This window comes from Leuciscus leuciscus (genome assembly GCF_965113295.1).
Source record: "Leuciscus leuciscus genome assembly, chromosome: 15".
NCBI lineage: Eukaryota > Metazoa > Chordata > Actinopteri > Cypriniformes > Leuciscidae > Leuciscus > Leuciscus leuciscus.
Window position 1 is genome coordinate 5,124,503 of NC_138739.1, and position 11,281 is coordinate 5,135,783.

General features: G+C 47.3%; 2 protein-coding genes across 2 annotated transcripts in view; both read right to left on the minus strand.

Annotated features, from left to right (window-relative positions):
• Positions 1-11,281, minus strand: part of LOC309476121 (major histocompatibility complex class I-related gene protein-like) — a 113,346-nt gene that overhangs the window by 100,803 nt on the left and 1,262 nt on the right. The gene's annotated exons all lie outside the window — the stretch shown is intronic.
• The window catches only part of LOC309476090 (major histocompatibility complex class I-related gene protein-like), a 106,234-nt gene that overhangs the window by 73,545 nt on the left and 21,408 nt on the right, over positions 1-11,281 (minus strand). The gene's annotated exons all lie outside the window — the stretch shown is intronic.

Sequence of the window (11,281 nt, forward strand, 5' to 3'; positions counted from 1 at the left end):
CCGCTGTACCGCTGGAACACCTGAGTTCAGTCTCGGCTCCTCAGCGAAGACATATCTGCATGTTGCCGGCGTACCTCCTTTATACCCACGCGGTGGGGCGGAGTTACGCTATGCAAATTCCGCAGACCCATGGCATTTCTTTGCCATTGGCTCGTTTTATATACTCGAAGGTGATAGGATTTCTAAGCGAAACCCCATTCGTCGTCATCCGACGTAACGTCTCCGTTCCCTACTCAGGGAACGAGGGTTACATAGGTAACCGAGACGTTCTTTTGAACTTTCTATTCTTTAAAGAATCCTGAAATAAAAATGTTAACCGGTAACTGGTAACCGTTTTAAAAAAGCAATAAGGTACTTGAGGCGTGCTGTATTGTGAATATAGTCAAAGGCTATAGTCGTGTCTAACCACGCCCTTCATTCGTGAGGGACTTATTCACAATACAGCACACTAATTACTTACATAAAATTATTATTCCTCCAGGGGGCGCTTGACATAATAAATGTAAGAAAACATGGAGAGACTCTTGAACCTTACAGTGAGAAAGCTTTATTGCTAAAGGCAAGCAAACACAGAGCAAATATACAGCAGTAGTGGTTAATTGATAACTGTGTCTTGTAGAGAAATATAATCAAAAAAAGCCTTTCAAATTGGAATTTGAAAAATTAAAATTAAAAACTTTCAAATAAAAATCTGACACTGAAAGAGAGAGCACAAGCTCAAACAAACACTAGAAGAACAAGAACACACTTGAAGTTCAGTGTTCTCCTTTAGATTTCAATACTTTCTGAAAAAGATACACATACTGTATAAAGGCATAAATTATTAAAACTCACAAATATATTTGAAAAATCGGTTTGTGAGAAATTACATCAATCATGTACCTGATGTGTGAATATGTGCTTGATCTCGTTCAGCTCTTCTGGATCTGATGTCATAAACCACAATAATGACAGTAGCCACGCCCACCTGAGCAGAGAGGACCAATCGGATCACAGCTTCAGTAGGACCACAACAGTTGTTCTCAGAGTCTGAGGAATAAAAACATCAAATTGAGATCAGCTCAGTTAATAAACTTTAATATCAAAAGTTTTCAGTCGTCACGGTCTGACCTTTACCATCAGATCAGACTGTGGCCCTCAGTTCATGTCTGCTCAATTTCAACAATTCTGTGAGGAAAACGACAGTCTACATGTGAAGACAACACCAAAATGGGCACAGGCAAATGCTGAGGTGATGCGTCCAAATTAAAAGGCATATGAATGCTATCCATCCACTATCCATCTAGATATCCTCTGCTTCGTGACCGGATGCCCCTTGGTGCGGCCTCTGAAGCATACAAAAAGCTGTTCCATGTGTCTAAAAGAGGTGGAACGCTCTATGTATATTCTCAAAGCCCTGACAGGGCAGAGTAAATTGCAGCTCTCGTTCATCTGCGGACGGAGGAAGTGCCGAAAGGGAGATGACCTGTGCTCTGAACGGAATAGAGAGCACCTTAGGAACAGTCGTTTGGCCTAATTTTCAAGCATGGTGCGCTCACAGAGAGTGGATGTATGTCACCTACACGCTTGACAATGCTAGCAGAACTATGGTCTTTAGCGTCAGTGGTCTAGTGCTGCTGCGATTAGTCGACGTAATCGACCATGAAAATTAGTAGACGGCAATATTTTTAGTCAACTAGTTTTACTATTGCCCACCTATTTATTTTTGGTCTCCCGTCTCAAACGGCTCACTGTAATTCACCTCCACACACCAGTCTGTGCGCTGTGCACGCCCTGCTGGTTAATCTGCTATCCTCTTTCTTCCCCCTCGCCCCGCCTTCACTGCTTTGATATGAAAAATGGCGGAGGCAGGTGATGGTGCTTTCACACTGGGCTCGTTTGCTGAGGTCCGAGCACGACCGCGATTGTTCCTGGTGCCCCCGCAGCGTTGGTCTGGTTTCACACTCAACTTAATTCTATCGAACCCTGGTGCGTTTGCGTGCATCTTACGTCATTGCCATGCACGCAAGTGTAAACGCGAGCAGCATAGCTACGTGCCTGCCTGCTTTCAGCACGATTCATTATTAGGCAGAGCTAAGCGGGGGGAGCAATAAGCATAGTAGGCTTGTCCAGACTCTTTCAATTCAATTCAAATTTATTTATTTATTTATTTGTATAGTGCTTTTCACAATACATATCGTTTCAAAGCAGCTTTAACGATCATGCATGCATCTACTTTACAATTCAGAGTGATGTTATCAGTTATGCATTTCAGAAATGTACATAAACAAATTTACAGTTCCAGTTCCAGTATCAGAAAAATTTCTGATCTGGGGGATCAGAGCGATCGGGGGAAAAGCGTATAGGAGAAGGCTGGGTCAGTCGTGGGCCAGCGCATCCCTGCTCTTTGAAAAATAAGTTGGGCAGTGAGAGTTGTCTTCTGAGGCGAAGAGGGGACGTTGCTTTGAGATAGCATGTCTGTACTTTGGTTCAGCTTGCCCGGCACGTGCGCTGCCCTCAGAGAGCACAGGTTGTGGTGTGCCCATACCAGGAGGTGTTTCACCAGTTTGAACAGAAGTTTCGAGGTGAGCCTGCCCTGGCGATTTATGTAAGACACCACTGTCATGCTGTCCGATCGGACCAAGACGTGGTGTCCCTTCAGGTCTGGTAGGAAAGTCTGAAAGGCTCGACAGACTGCCAGCTTTTCCAGGCAGTTGATGTGTAGCCGACTTTCCTCGTTTGACCAGGAGCCAAAGGCTCCAACCTGTGTTGGAAGCGTCTGTCGAGACCACCTTCCTTCTGGTGACCGCTCCCAGCGCCACGCCAGACTGGAACCAATGAGGATTCCTCTAAGGGGCCAGGGCTGAGACACAGGCCTGGTTCACCTTGATACGTAGGTGTCCGTGATGCCAGGCATAGGCTGGTAATCGAGGTTTCAACCAGTACTGTAGGGGCTGCATGCGCAGCGGGCCTAGCTGAAGTACTGGAGATGTAGAGGCCATGAGGCCCAGCATCCTCTGAAAAGACCTGACGGTGGGACAGGCTCCAATTTTGAAGGAGGCCGCAGGCTGCTGAATGGTCAGAGCGCGCTCTGACGTGACTGCGGCCCACATGTGGGTTGAGTCGAAGACTGTTCCCAGGAATGAAATCTGTTGGCTGGGGGACAGTGAGCTCTGAGTCCCAGGCACTTCAAGTGCAGCCACTTGAAGTGCCTGGGACTCAGAGCTCACTGTCCCCCAGCCAACAGATTTCATTCCTGGGAACAGTACGGATCTGTTCATGGGAAGGAGCATGGATCTGTGAGAGTTTAGCTCCGCCTCCGACTGGGCAAAACAAGCCAGTCGTCGAGATAGTTCAGAATGTGGTGTCCCGTCTGTCACAGAGGGGAGAGGGGCTCCCCAGGAAATATTCATGCACTTCGTGAAAGTGTGAGGATTTCATGAAGGTGCGATTCAGGCATCTGAGGTCAAAGATGGGTCTGAGACCACCATCTTTCTTGGGGACGAGGAAGTAACGGCTGTAAAAGCCTGACTGGCTCTGTGCTGGCGGGACCGTTTCTACGGCTCCTTTCGTCAGTAAATTCATCACCTCGGTGCAAAGGACGAGAGCTTCGCTGCTCCTTACTGAGGTGGGAACCCCGCCGGTGAAGAGCGATGGTCTGAGAGCGAATTGTAGAGAGTAACCTCTTTTTATTATCCCTAAAACCCATTCTGACACTCCGGGGATGGCCTCCCAGGCCTTGGACCGTGTGGCAAGGGGTTCTATCAGGTCAAGCGCCAGGCCGCTGTGCAGGGGCCTGGGGCTCGTGTTAAGGGGAAGAGGAAAAGAGCTCTCTCTTTTGAGTATGTTTGTGTTTGCAATAACAGCATGGGAGCGTGAAACTGAATAGGCCCAGAGGCTGCAACAAACACACTGTCTCCAGCACCGGGAACTGAACCGGGTGCTAGGAGGCATAAAAGAGGCTGTTTTGGGAGCCTTTGTTAGTTATATGAGCCTCATCTGACAGTCATGGAGGAAAACGTCATATATTAACGAGCTACTAGCATCGCATTCAGCATCGCATTGTCAGTCCTGTGCTCACTTTCACATTGCACATAGAGCTGGGAAATCCCCTTGCTGTCACGATCCACACAAGAACAGAGGTAATTTAGATCCAAATGCAATATGTGTTTATTAAGGGAAATACGTTACATCAATATCCAGTCCATGCAGAGGTCAAAATCCAAAGAAGCAATCCAAAAAGAACAAGACACAGACAAGAACCGACTAAGGAAATGGTGTGATACATACAAGGACTCCGTGACAAACACTGACACAAACAGCATATATATACATCGACACTAACAAGGTGAGGGGAAACAGCTGAGTGCAATGATGACGGGGAACACCTGAGTGCAATGATCGAGATAGCCAGACAGGATGATGGGAAACGTAGTTCATGATGTAAGTGACACCGGGGAAGGAGGACATCTACTGGACACCCGGGGAACACAAACCCAACACTGTGACATAACCCCCCCTCTACGGAGCGGCTACCAGACGCTCCAAGACGACAAATACAACAAAACAAGAGTCCAGGCGGGAGGTAGAACGGTGGAGAATCAGGGGGAGGGATGGGGGACCAGGTCCATGAAGGGAAGCCGGAAAAGGGGGTGACGGTCTAGCCAGCGGCCAGGGCGGAGACTTTCCCTCGGGCGGCCAGGGCGGAGACTTTCCCTCGGGCGGCCAGGGCGGAGACTCTCCCTCGGGCGGCCAGGGCGGAGACTCTCCCTCGGGCGGCCAGGGCGGAGACTCTCCCTCGGGCGGCCAGGGCGGAGACTCTCCCTCGGGCGGCCAGGGCGGAGACTCTCCCTCGGGCGGCCAGGGCGGAGACTCTCCCTCGGGCGGCCAGGGCGGAGACTCTCCCTCGGGCGGCCAGGGCGGAGACTCTCCCTCGGGCGGCCAGGGCGGAGACTCTCCCTCGGGCGGCCAGGGCGGAGACGACTCCTCGGGCGGCCACGGCACAGGAATAGATATCGGCTCAGGAACAGGAACAGGAACAGACCCCACCGGCTCAGGAACTGGAACAGACCCCACCGGCTCAGGAACTGGAACAGACACCACCGGCTCAGGAACTGGAACAGACACCACCGGCTCAGGAACTGGAACAGACACCACCGGCTCGGGTTCAGGAACAGACACCACAGGCACCGGCTCAGGAACAGACACAGGCACCGGCTCAGGTTCAGGAACAGACACGACCGGCTCAGGAACAGACACCACCGGCTCAGGAACAGATACCACCGGCTCAGGAACAGGAACTGACACCACCGGCTCAGGAACTGGAACAGACACCACCGGCTCGGGTTCAGGAACAGACACCACAGGCACCGGCTCAGGAACAGACACAGGCACCGGCTCAGGAACGGACACAGGCACCGGCTCAGGTTCAGGAACAGACACGACCGGCTCAGGAACAGACACCACCGGCTCAGGCTCAGGAACAGATACCACCGGCTCGGAGGCGGCCATCTTGTCTGAAGACACAGGTTTGGCGGCGGTCATCCTCTCCAAAGACACAGGCTCGGCAGACGTGACGTGAACACTCTCGGCGGCAGCCATCTTGTCCGAAGACCCAGGCTCGGCAGGCGTGACGTGAACAGGCTCGGCGGCGGCCATCTTGTCCGAAGACACAGGCTCGGCAGGCGTGACGTGAACAGGCTCAGCGGCGGCCATCTTGTCCAAAGACACAGGCTCGGCAGGCGTGACATGAACAGGCTCGGCGGCGGCCATCTTGTCCGAAGACACAGGCTCGGCAGACGTGCCATGGACAGTCTTGGTACTTTCTAGGATTTTAAATAGCGTATCAAAATAATCCAACAAGCCTTCCGCCGCTATGGCAATAGCGGGCTGCTCGGGCATGGCCTCCGGGACGACAGCGTGCTGCCCGAGGACGGCCTCTGGGATGACCGCTGGCTGCACGGGCATGACCTCTGGGATGACAGCGGTCTGCTCGGGGACGACTGCGGACTGCACGGGCTGCACGGGTACGGCCTCCGGTTCTTTGGGGAGGTTGGAGGTCTTCCTCCTCCTCCGCCTCCGGACCACCGAACTCGAGATCACCGGAACCGGAACCACCGGAACTGGGACCACCGGAACTGGGACCACCGGAACAGGGACCACCGGAACAGGGACCACCGGAACAGGGATCACCGGACTCGGGACCACTGGAACTGGGACCACTGGAACAGGCTCTGTGCTGGACGGAACCCGTGGCGAATGGGGCCCTGGGCTGGACATCACCAACCCAGGGTCGAAGAGGGGCCAGAGTGGAGAGTGGTGTCGGGACTCCTCTCGCCCACCTCCTCTACTGTGGCCTCCACGGGTCCCGCGAAAAATGACAAGGCGGGTTCCCTCAAAACAAATCCTTCTCTCCCGCTCGTGGCTGGGGAAGAAACACCGGAAAACATACCGCTGGATCTTTTGGCGACAGAGTCCTTCTGTCACGATCCACACAAGAACAGAGGTAATTTAGATCCAAATGCAATATGTGTTTATTAAGGGAAATCCGTTACATCAATATCCAGTCCATGCAGAGGTCAAAATCCAAAGAAGCAATCCAAAAAGAACAAGACACAGACAAGAACCGACTAAGGAAATGGTGTGATACATACAAGGACTCCGTGACAAACACTGACACAAACAGCATATATATACATCGACACTAACAAGGTGAGGGGAAACAGCTGAGTGCAATGATGACGGGGAACACCTGAGTGCAATGATCGAGATAGCCAGACAGGATGATGGGAAACGTAGTTCATGATGTAAGTGACACCGGGGAAGGAGGACATCTACTGGACACCCGGGGAACACAAACCCAACACTGTGACACTTGCTGCAGAGACGATGAGACACGCAGGAAATAGGCCGGCGTGAGCTCCCCTAGTCCCATTCAATCAGCATTGCGATTCCATTGTTTCTTTGTCTCATGTTAGAGAGAAAGGAAAACAATGTAGAACGAGGGGAAGAGCCTGTGAATGCATCGAGGCGAGACTTGCGCTCTCGTAGTGAAAGCACTCGTCTTCAATGAACGCAGCTTGTGGGGCCGGAGCCGGCAAGTGACACGCTCAGATGTTCGGCATTTTACAGCAAACGCCGGTGAAAAAATGATCTTTCAGAAGGAATATACTCCATGAGTCTCACTTAAGTCATAGAGCATAGAGCTCGCTCTTGCAGCACGCGCAGCTCTGGGGATTTCCCTCTGCTGCAAAAAAAGTGAGACACGCGGGATACAGACTGACGTGAGCTCACTTAGACAGGGTTCCTACACATTTTCCATTTCAAAATTCCATACTTTTCCAGACTCAAATTTCCAAACCAAGATCCAAGATTTCCAAGATTTTCAGACCATATTTAAAGTGCCCCTATTATGCTTTTTCGAATATTCCCTTTCATGCAATGTGTAATGCAGCTTTCTGCAAAGTTATGAAGACGAAAGAGCACACGATAAATAAAGTTGTTGGTTCTCAAAAGAAAGAATCGACTCTGAACCGCCTAAACGAGTCGTCAGGAATTCGAATCTTACTTCCGTGACGGCTACGTCACTGGGTAACACATTTGCCTAATGCCCACCTATGTTTTATGTTGTCCGCCCGCAAACAACTTGACCTGCCCTCAATCACTGTAGCAGGTTTGTGTTGTGCATGTCGAGAAGACGCTGTTTTCTGCTCTGCAAAAGCAAATTCTCTTTGTAAACCCTTTCAAAGGATGAGGATGTGAAGAGTCTTGTTAAAATTACCACAGCAATACAACAGCAATAAAACCTTTAGACGAATGCTTCTAAAATCTCCATGAGGTATAAATGAGGTTTACACTTCTTTACAGTGTGTAATCGCTGAGGACTGAGGAAGCCTCCGGAGCTGAAGTTCAGTTATGGTAATGGGTGTTTAGCTTCTGACAGGCGCTGTAAGCGGTCAACCAATCACAACAGACTGGGCTGTCTGGCCAATCAGAGCAGAGCAGGCAGCGGAAAGGAGGGATTTAAAGAGACTGAATTCATCGGACGATTTGTTTGAGAGTCATTGAAAAATGTGGTGCTGTACAATGTATATTATGAGAAAATTAATGTGTTTGTTGTTGGAGACCTCCAAAGCACAATTTTTATTTTCACCCCCAAAAAAGGGTTTTAAGACAGTTATTTGTATCCTTTGCTGTAGTGTCAGTATCAGTTTACACTTCCAAACTTTTATTTTGCCATTGTAATAATCCAGTGAGATTTTTATATGCATAAGGAGTCTGACAACAGCCGGTGCTCCACACGGAGATCTGATCTCACCATCATCGAGTCCATCTGGGATTACATGAAGAAACAGAAAAAACTACTAAATCCAGAAGAACTGTGGCAATGTCTCCAAGGCGCTTGAAGAAACCTTCCTACAAAGCTACCTGAAAAGCTATCTGCAAGTGTACCTGGACAACAGCTGTTTGAAACGCAAAGGGTGGTCACACCAAATATTGATTTGATTCAGTTAATAGAAGCTACTTGATAAATAAAATCTATTTATGACATTATTTTGGAAAGCATCCTCACTTTACAGCATTTTTACACAAGTGCCTAAAACGTCTCACAGTACTGTAGCTTTGGAGGAAGGTTTCTTTAAGCATCTTGGAGACGTTGCTGCAGTTCTTCTGGATTTAGTCTGTCTCAATTTTTTTCTGCTTCTTCATGTAATCACAGACAGAATCAATGATGGTGAGATCAGATCATACCGGCTCTTGTCACTCCTTGTGCATGCAAAAATCTCACTGGATTATTACAATTAATGGCAAAATGAATGTTTGGGTACATTATATTTCAAGGCCTTAGGTCTGCTTTAACACATACACATAAGAAACCACACCGTGAAATGGGCTGATGGTGCAATAGGTGTCTCAGTGTGCATTGTCTATGCTAAGTTTAATGGTTTCTCATGCGCACACGAAAGTCTGCATATTTTTTATTTTTGCAAAGATCCTTTCAGTGTCACTGTAATACGGTGCTAAGAATATCATGAGAAGAAACCCAAATTTGGCAAAGGCTGTGATTATTTTATGCGCAGCTTGTCAGTGGAGTGCGGCTGATTGGTAGTAAATACTGCTCCATTTGAACGCCAGAGGGCACTCTCATGCAAACACGATAAATATGCCCCGCCGCAGAAGTACAATAATGCACATCATTCCAGGAAACCCCTATCGCTGTAGCTGAATAAACAGAAGATTGAAACGCTTTGATTAAACATGACTTATAAAGACACGACTGCCTTATTCTGTGTCAGAAGCACATCATCTCACAGAAGCTCAACTGTCGTTATGAAGTGAGTTTGGAGTAAATGCATGTTATTAAATGTTGTCTGTTGGACAAGAGGTTCATAAATGCTTCTCATGTTTTGGAAAGATGTTGACGCGTGTTGCTTTTTCAAATGCACGTTATAAGTGACTCAAACTCACAGTGCTTTCAGACAGAGCAGCGTTTACAGAGCCGTACATCAATGACAAACTGCGCATAAAAAAATAATCGCAGCCTTTGCGATTTTAAAATCGCGATAAGCCATCTCGATTTAAGTGCGATTACATGTAAATTGCGATTAATCGTGCAGCCCTAGTTCTCTGCGCTAGGCTCGTGCAGCTCCACTGCCTCGCCATTGGTTCGTTATACTACTCTGCACGAACCAATGGCTGTGCAGTTTCACTGGGTGATTAAAAAGGCTTCAGAATTTGGAGAAAAAGGAGTTTTCCACATAACAGCGTCTAGCGATGCAGTACAAGTAGAGTATCAAAAGGGAACTATGAATTAAAGAGGCATAACCATAAAAATACTATGCAGCATTATTAACAACTTACTGTAGTTACTCTTGATCTCATCCTCAGTCTTCCTGATGGTTTTTCCCTGGTGCTCCACCTCACAACTGAACTGGTTGTTCTTCCATTCGTCTGGAGAAACACGAAGGCTAGATGTCTTCTGGAAGGTCTCGTCTTCATTTGGCAGAAGATCTCCAAGATCCACATCCTCATGGTGCTCCTGTCCATTTCTGAACCAGGTAATAGTCACTCCTGATGGGTAGAAACCTGTGGCATGACACGCTACTGAAGAAGAGGAATTCTTCTGTAACAGAGACACTTCAGGAGCTGAAAAAGATTGAGAAAAATGTGAGAAAAATATTTAATACTTCAGATCAGATCAGTTAAATCTATTGTTTTCTCATGGTGGCTTCATTAAAACAAGAGACAAAGAATGACTCATTATTAGAGATGTATCAGCCGCCGATATTGAGAGATATAAAACCATCAGATTATCGGCTAATCGGCAATAGCATGAAAAAGGCCGATATAAAAAGATGCAAAAGTTTGGTGAGAGCTCAAGATCATTGAGATATATTTATTTCCTCCCATCTCATGATTCTTCGTAAAAAATGGATTCATTCCATGTTCAATGAAAATGATTTGATGATGCAGATAAATCGTATCAGTGCATCCCTACTATATATATAAATGATCTACTTGGTGAACAAAGGGCACCTGTTATCCTGTCAGCCTCTTTCCATAACTTCAAGAACTCCTTCAGCCAGTAAACACACTCATAATCGTAGTATTGTTTCAGAAATTCAAGCTGTGCTGTGTCATTATTCCACTTCTGCATTGTGGGTATTCCCTGTTGTACAGGTGTGATGTATCTGTTCTCCTTCAGGTCCAGTGAGATGAAATCCTCTCCATCATAACCGTACTGATCAAACCCTTGTGAGTCTCCAGTCTCATTATCATATTCACATCCATACATCCTCTGATACGTATGAACACCTGAAGAAGGGGATACCATAACATCTGCTCTTTTTAAAGTACAAGATAATCTTTCACATTTAAAAATGTAGTTTAAAGCATTTTAACTCACCCTGTGACTGATTGAATGTCTCCATTATAACATGAATGTTGTTTTTGTAGATCTGCTGTAGTTTTTCTCTGATCTCAGTGTATTTCTTCCACAGTTCTTCAGATGTAAACTCCTTCATCCAGTTCTGTTTGGGAATCAGCTTCTTTATGTTACTGTCATAATAATCGATCTGTTGATCATCCAGTGTCGTTACAGCAGAAAACTCTGGAGTTCCTGCAGCCGTCTGTTCATTTAATTCAGTGTATGTGGTCATAAACTCGTGATACTCTGAACAAACATTGAACAAAACAACACAAAGACATAAAGCTTTCAAATGCAACTTACAGTGTCATAAATCAAATTACTGTTTGAGTCATTCCCTTTTTTTCTTTTAATTTCAAATCAATACTTTTGCAC